At 35.4% G+C, this 7,415-nt stretch overlaps 1 long non-coding RNA gene across 8 annotated transcripts; it reads right to left on the reverse strand.

Moving 5' to 3' along the window:
* Positions 1–318: 318 nt before the first annotated feature.
* Positions 319–5,878, reverse strand: LOC110877842. 8 transcript variants are annotated; one of them, XR_002557326.2, is made up of 12 exons: positions 5,710–5,878; positions 5,273–5,562; positions 5,025–5,142; positions 4,878–4,928; positions 4,255–4,429; positions 3,955–4,172; positions 3,595–3,870; positions 3,312–3,521; positions 3,139–3,227; positions 2,177–2,279; positions 2,008–2,077; positions 319–1,666 (listed from the first exon to the last, which is right to left on the reverse strand). It is a non-coding gene; the product is annotated as an uncharacterized LOC110877842 (long non-coding RNA). The 8 variants fall into 8 exon arrangements; XR_002557331.2 differs by lacking the exon at positions 2,177–2,279 and having other exon boundaries at positions 320–1,666; XR_004868342.1 differs by lacking the exons at positions 2,008–2,077; positions 2,177–2,279 and having other exon boundaries at positions 320–1,666; positions 4,644–4,928; positions 5,025–5,103.
* Positions 5,879–7,415: the final 1,537 nt, after the last annotated feature.

Genomic DNA, 7,415 nt, shown 5'->3' on the forward strand with positions numbered 1-7,415 from the left:
GAGATAGGATACCCCTCTGTACCTCTTCTTCCATCTTCAAAATTACCTTGATCGTCCTAACATACACCCTCCTTCTGTTGTCAAAACGCATTACGAATCACCTGATTGCCAGAGTGTATCTCCACCAAACGATGGTTGCCAATTTTGGCATTTTGGTTAAATTGGCGTTTTTGGTTAAAATTGTTTTTGCAGAAATGATAGATTGAAGTGATTATGGAAGCGATGTTTTACGTCATTTATATAATGATGTTTTTGGCGCGTAATTTAGGAGGGAATTTCTTCTAATAAATGTTAATAACTGAATTTAGTTACTGTGTTGTTTCCTCTTCCTGTAATCTCCAACGCGTTTTATCACTAATTTTTGGCGTTTTGTATTTAATGGCGTTTTATTTTTTTGAATGGCGTGTTCTCATTTTTGTTGGCTTTTGAATTTGAGCGGTAAAATACCATTTTACCCTTAATGAAGCGCGTCCCACATATTAAAATTGATGTTATTTACGAAAACGCCCCCGCGCAATCTAGTCCATGAATTGTTTTGATCTGACGATCCATAACCGTTCTCCTCGTTCTCACACTTTCCCCCATTTTCTTTAAATCCTGAACCTATATATGTGTATATATATATATTTGGTAAAAGTAGAATGATTTTGGGTGTGTATTTGTAAAATACATTTGATAGTTTGTTATTTTTATTTCTAAAGGGAAATAATATTTTTTTGTTGTGTTAATGACCGTTGTTGTTATATATTCTTAGATATTTCAGTTTTCTAATTAATTTTAAATGTTTTTTTTGGGGTTTTTTTCTTTGCTTATATGTGAAGATGTGTGGGTAGGGAGGACGTAGGAGATGTATAGAAACTGAAAAAGAAAATATTGTTGTTATTGTTGTTCGATTAGATTTTTTTTTATTAATTTAAATATGTTTAAACTAGGTTAGAAACCCGTATATTACACGGGTTGATAAATATAATTTTATATACTAAGTAATAAAATAGTTTCATCTTTTAAAGACTCGTGTATTGCACGATTTGAATAAACACATATCTTACACTTACTTATAAACAAGTCAATCGGAGTTATGTTATATCTCTAACGAGCCATACAAATAAGAGAAAAATATGGGTCAAAAGGCGCCCAAAATGTAGTTTTAATGTATAAAACATCCTAAATATTTCTATTAAAAGAATTAGACTACGGTTGAAATAATATTATTTTTGTAATCACATTTGATACTAATTACTCAAAAGAATATTAAAAGAAATTTGGACATAGTGTTTCGTGTCAACCTAACCTGACCCATATCTAAAATTACGTATTTTGAACCAACACGTTATTACGAATCAGGTTGGGTCAGATTATGTATCCACTTGATCGAGAATTCACTATACCTAGATATAAATTTGAATTTAACGTCAAACAAGATTGCTTTTGAACTTCAAAAGTCAACCTTTATTTGAAACGGACCAAAGAGGAGGAGGTGAACGAACCTGAGACCAAAATGAGATCCAAATTATGCGGAGCTGGTGGGTGACCCATGGGTCAGACAACATCTTCACCATTCGGCAAATGAACCTTTCTTAAAATAAAGTAAACAGTACCTGTCTGGTGCCCATGATCAGTATCTCTCTCTTGGCTGCTTAAAATCATTGTATTTTGGGATAACAGCCTGCACGAAAATAACAGAATTTTTACGTAACAACCACAGGTCGTCAAGTGTTTGATATCTAGGATAACAGACCGTGCACCAAACATATATTCAACATTTTTTATATTTTAAGTTTTTTAAATTATTTTTCATGTTTTGGAAAAACTAAGGATGAAGGACTATTGGTGATGAAACCTCGTAGTCTCACTGTGACAAGTTAAGAAGTAATTACATGATTATTTAAACAACCAATTAATGTGTTTGATAAATATGATTTATTTAAAAGGTGGAAAAACGGGTATCAGGCAATGGGTCAAATGATTAATATTTAGAACTGTTCAAGAATATCATATCAAAGTTACCTCAAATTATGCTTTTTACTGTGTCTTTGCCATAGTTGCCAATAGCAAATAGCGACAAGCTATCTATACTCTACATAGAGATAGCGATGAAATAACGTCACTATTTTAGGCTTAGCGATACGTTAGTAAAAAAAGAAGTATTTTATAGGTATATCTTTGATAGCGGGACCTTCGATATATTCAAAAGCGAGTGTATGCGTTACAGGGTCTACCGCATAACGCACGGGAGTAAAAACTCCGAGCCGTCTAGCCTTTGTCATACACCTAGCCTCCTATCAATGACAAAAAAACATAACTAACTATGATGTTTTTAATAGTAAAATCAAGCGGCAGCTGCAGCAAAAACACCACCACCACCACCTGAAGCCGCGTTTCTGAAGCCGCGCGATGCAGCGTTACGGCAGCCGCGCCTGTTGCGTCTGCCTGCAGCCGTGCCCGTTGCGTTTGGCCGCTGCGTTTCTTCGGCCGTGCTTTACGTTTCGGCAGCCGCGCGCTACGGCGTTACGGCAGCCGCGCCGCTGCGTTTGCCTGCAGCCGTGCCCGCTGCGGCGTCTAGGCAGCCGCGCACTGCGCCGTTACGGCAGCCACACGCTACTGCCTTAAAACATTAAAACAGACTCGAACGGCCTACTATTACAACCCATTATAAAAAGCTCTAAACATGCTGAGTTTCGTTTATCAAGCTCGAGCCGGCTCGCGAGCCTTAACGAAGCCATTGTTTTGTATAATTTTTTAATTAATATATTAAATATATATTCAAATAATATTAATTACTATTTACAAATCTACGAAAAATAACTAAATTATATATAAAATAATAATTATAATTAATATACATTTAATCAATAAATAGTAAACGAGCCGAGCTCGAGCTTTAAAAAAACAGCTCGAATCGAGCCGGGCTCGGTTCGTTTGCACCCCTAATGTCTGTATACCTTTTGTAACCATATTTGACACGTAACTATTTGTCAAAAATTATAAATATACACAAAAAGTGTTTCGGGTCAAATCAAAACAACCTGTTTTGACATGTACCAAAATCCCTAAATGTGACCATCACCCAACCCATTAGTCAACCGACTTAACCAACTCTCGTAATATATAAGAAGCAATAATTTATAAGTCTAATACCTTAGATGTCCGTAACTAATCTACCGTCCTCTTCAAGTTTCATAATTGGATTTCGCTTCTCCAAGCACAGCCTTGTGTTGTTCTATCAGCTAGACAAAACAAAACAAAATAACTTTTAATAAAAAACTCAAATCAATGGTAACTTTTAAAAAATGATGGTAGTAAATACTAACCTCTTCTGTCTTCTTATAATCATCCTAAACCTTGAACGCTTTCTGCTCTATCTCTTTAAACGCTTCAAGCAAATGTTCCTTCTGTGCAATTAGTTTATCTTTCTCCTTCTTTGATTCCTCAATCCCATTCGTTAGTTTTTTCAACATTTTCTGACCCGTTTCTATTTGAACTTTGTGTCGATTGATCTCTGTACTGTTTTTATCAATGTCCTAATGGGAACAAAAACATCAGCATACTTAAAAAAAAACACGATAGAACAGTTAACTAATGTATTGTACTTACATTTTAAATTTTGGTAACCTTCGACTTCTGGCTTTTTAACCGTTCACCGCCTGCATTCTCGATCAGCTCTCCCTAACACCACTCTCGAATCTCCAGCATTCGCAACGTAAATCAACCCGTTACAAATAAGACCCTCCAAACAACACATTCCCACAGATGCTATTTATGGGCATATCCGCCATTGTTCTCTTACAACCGAAAGAAACTCATCCTCCGTCGCTAAAAACGCTTTCTTGATAACATTCGCAGACATTTCTTGATCCTCAGACACAAATCCTGAACCAAAATAAACAAATAATTTATAAAGTTTCACACTTCCACAATCGAATCGAATTCTTGAAACCGTTTAACCGAACTTACTCTTGAGATTAGCGAACAGATTCTCGTTAACGAATCTTGACGTCTCCGGTCCACCATGTCCGTCATAGACGCCGATGAACGTTCCGTACGGACCTGAATTCATCGAACTCAATGGTCCTGATTCAACCTGGCTCTGATCTTCTAACAAATTGAATGCACAAACAAACACTTTCACATGTATTATAGAATCATGCACACCTGAGCCAATGTCAACATCACTGCAATATGCACATTAAGCCAAACAACATATGAAAGGAACACATAAAGCATGCATATTACATGAGAGAAATTGTGACTCACAGTCAAACAACTAAGAAAACATATTAGAGGCCGGGAGAGGTACGGCAGAGCATACTCAGTGAAAGAGATCTGCAACTCCTTGATGTGGTGCCCAGGCTTGATGTTAATCTTGCTGCATCAACTATTTTATGTAAGGGGTAGCAGTGACTATGCACATCCAAGTTCTGATGGGCACCTAACACGTACATTAACAAACACTTTTATATTGCATATATTTGTCTACTTAATAGAGTTGAACTTCTCAAGTTTTCTTTAGCTTTTAAGAGTAAAATCAACAACACATCAATCGCAAAGAAGAAAGCAATTCTTAACTAAAAACCACACGAAATATAGCACAAGATATACGACCAATAGTTTAACACGTTCTAAACACATTTAAGTAAACTTACTATTAACCAGTAACTCCAATTTCTAAGGAAGGAAAAATGTCTCAAATTGACTATCGTGACCATAATCTCAATTATAGAATCAACCTAATTTCTCATATCGCCTATTTTTCGATGACTGCATTAAACTGTATACCAATACCATCTATTCTCCAGATCAAACTCCTTCAACTCTGGATCCCACGAAGAAACATTTGACAGAAATATCCAAATTCAAACACTGCAAGAGTACATTACCTTTAACCACAATTCCAAGCTATAAGGATCCGATATCCTGGATAAGGATAGCTGCAACAGATTTTTTTTGCCATCAATTAATATAACATGAATGCATAAAAATAACAAAAATAGCAACAAATTTCATATAAAGTTTCTAATTCTTACAGTGGAATTTATTTGTGTGAAAGCATAGTCTACGGCTATTCACCATACCATGAGTGCTGGTAATCAAGAGGGTAGCCACCTGAACTCAAAGGCCATGGATATAACAGAATACTCAAATCTGTATATCAAATAAGATTAAAGCTAAAAGAATTAGGGTTTCCCCTAAAATTTAAACCCTAATTAATCAACTGGTACAATCAAAAGTACAAATCACTAATCAATGATACTAATCGAAAACAAAAACTTACATTCAAGATAATCAATCGAAGGAGAATCCGTGGTAAAAAAAAGCCTTCACTTGTGACGACAATTGGTGGGGAATCCATAATAAAAACCCTGAACAATTTACTGAGCATCTCATAAAACTCAGATACGACTTTATTACAAGAACAGAAACTGAGTGGCAGCGACTTTCGAACTTGCACAAAAAGTTCATTAGATTTCTCCATGTTTCTTCTTACGGAAGCTTCGTTACACATGAAAGAAGAAGAGCGACAGATGAAGATCGTTTTGATTGCAGGTGGTTCATCTTCAACTCCTGTAACAAAACAAATGGTACGGATTTCATATTTACAGATCCAAACAATAATTACCTCAACGAAATCGGTTCATATCAAAAGTTTGAAACCTAGATCTACAATATAAAATTCCAATGAATTTGCACAAAATCTAGAAAAGCACTTACTCCGTGAAGTTCAAAACCTAGACTTGAGTTTGATTCCAACGATTTCCATGAGGAATTGGAGTAGTAGAAACGTGATGGAGAAAAACCCTAGATCCAGATCTGGAATCGCCAGAGAGAGAGAGAGAGAGGAGCAGGGAAGCGGGCATTTTGAAATGTTTTGAAATGAGAGTGAAACCTGATGTATCCATGTTTTTTTTAGTTGAAGGGTATAAGTGGAAATGGATTTTTTCTGATGCTTAAAACACTTGTACATCATGCTTTAGGGATGTTTTAAGGAAATTTCAATGACCTTAAGAAGTCCTTTGGATATGTATATTATATATAGTATATATATATATATATATATATATATAGGGAGCCGCTAGAATGAGAACCACCCCGAGTTGTAAGAACCGCGAGAACTACACCCCACGGAGCGCCGTTCGCCATAATTTTTTTTTACAAGTAGATGTGTATATTATAAACACAGCCGTAAAAAATCATGGCGAACGGCGCTCCGTGGGGTGTAGGTTTTTACACCACAAGTTTGGTGAAAAAAAAGAAAAAAGAAAAAAAATTAAAAAAACCAAACTTGTGGTGTAAAAAACTACACCCCACGGAGCGCCGTTCACCATGATTTTTTACGGCTGTGTTTATAATACACACATCTACTTGTAAAAAAAAAATCATGGCGAACGGCGCTCCGTGGGGTGTAGTTCTCGCGGTTCTTACAACTCGGGGTGGTTCTCATTCTAGCAACCCCCTATATATATATATATATATATATATATATATATATATATATATATATATATATATATATATATATATATATATATATATATATATATATATATATAGGGTTGGGCTATATAGAAAACCCTAAAAATTTAAGAAAACTCTAGAAACTCAAAACTCCCCCCATTTTCACCCAACCTCCCGACATTTTTTTTTTTGAAAAAAATAACACATGTAATATACATGTTTTTAAGAGTTTTGGGCCAAAAAAAAACAAAAAAGCGCCGAAGGGATGTTTTTAAAAAAAAATAAAAAAATTTCAGCAAACTCCGGGTGACTAACATGTGTTAGGCAAAAAAGGCTGAAACTTGCTGAAATTTGTTTTTTTTTTTTAAATATTCCTTCGGCGCTTTTTTGTTTTTTTGGCCCAAAACTCTTAAAAACATGTATATTACATGTGTTATTTTTTTCAAAAAAAAAAAAAAAAAAGTCGGGAGGTTGGGTTTTCTAGGGTTTTCTCAAAATGGAGGGTTTTCTACCTAGCTTTAGCCTATATATATATTAATTATCAATAAAAATAATTCGAGCGAAACCGAGCAATCGACGAGCGAGCGGACCTTTGCTCATGCTTGGATTGAATTTGAATCGAACCGATCCTAGCGGTTCATTTACAAACTGAGCGGGAATCGAACGAGCATTTTTCGAGCGATCGTCGAGCAATCCTCGATCGTCGAGCAGTTTGGACAGCCCTTTTTCTAACAAGAAAAACTAGAGCATATTCAACATATTATGATAAGAAAAGATTACCGCTAGCATTTAATAATTTGAGTGAACAAGATGCAAATTTTGCTTTGCATCAGAAAGATCCCTATATTATGTAACTCGGCTTTACTTAGATCGATAACCCGACTAGGTTTTATTAAGAAAAACTTGTATATTCATGCTCAAGCAAGGAAGGTTTATTTGGGAATTGTTGGAACTACATGAAG

The sequence above is a fragment of the Helianthus annuus genome, chromosome 9 (assembly GCF_002127325.2).
Source record: "Helianthus annuus cultivar XRQ/B chromosome 9, HanXRQr2.0-SUNRISE, whole genome shotgun sequence".
Lineage (NCBI taxonomy): Eukaryota > Viridiplantae > Streptophyta > Magnoliopsida > Asterales > Asteraceae > Helianthus > Helianthus annuus.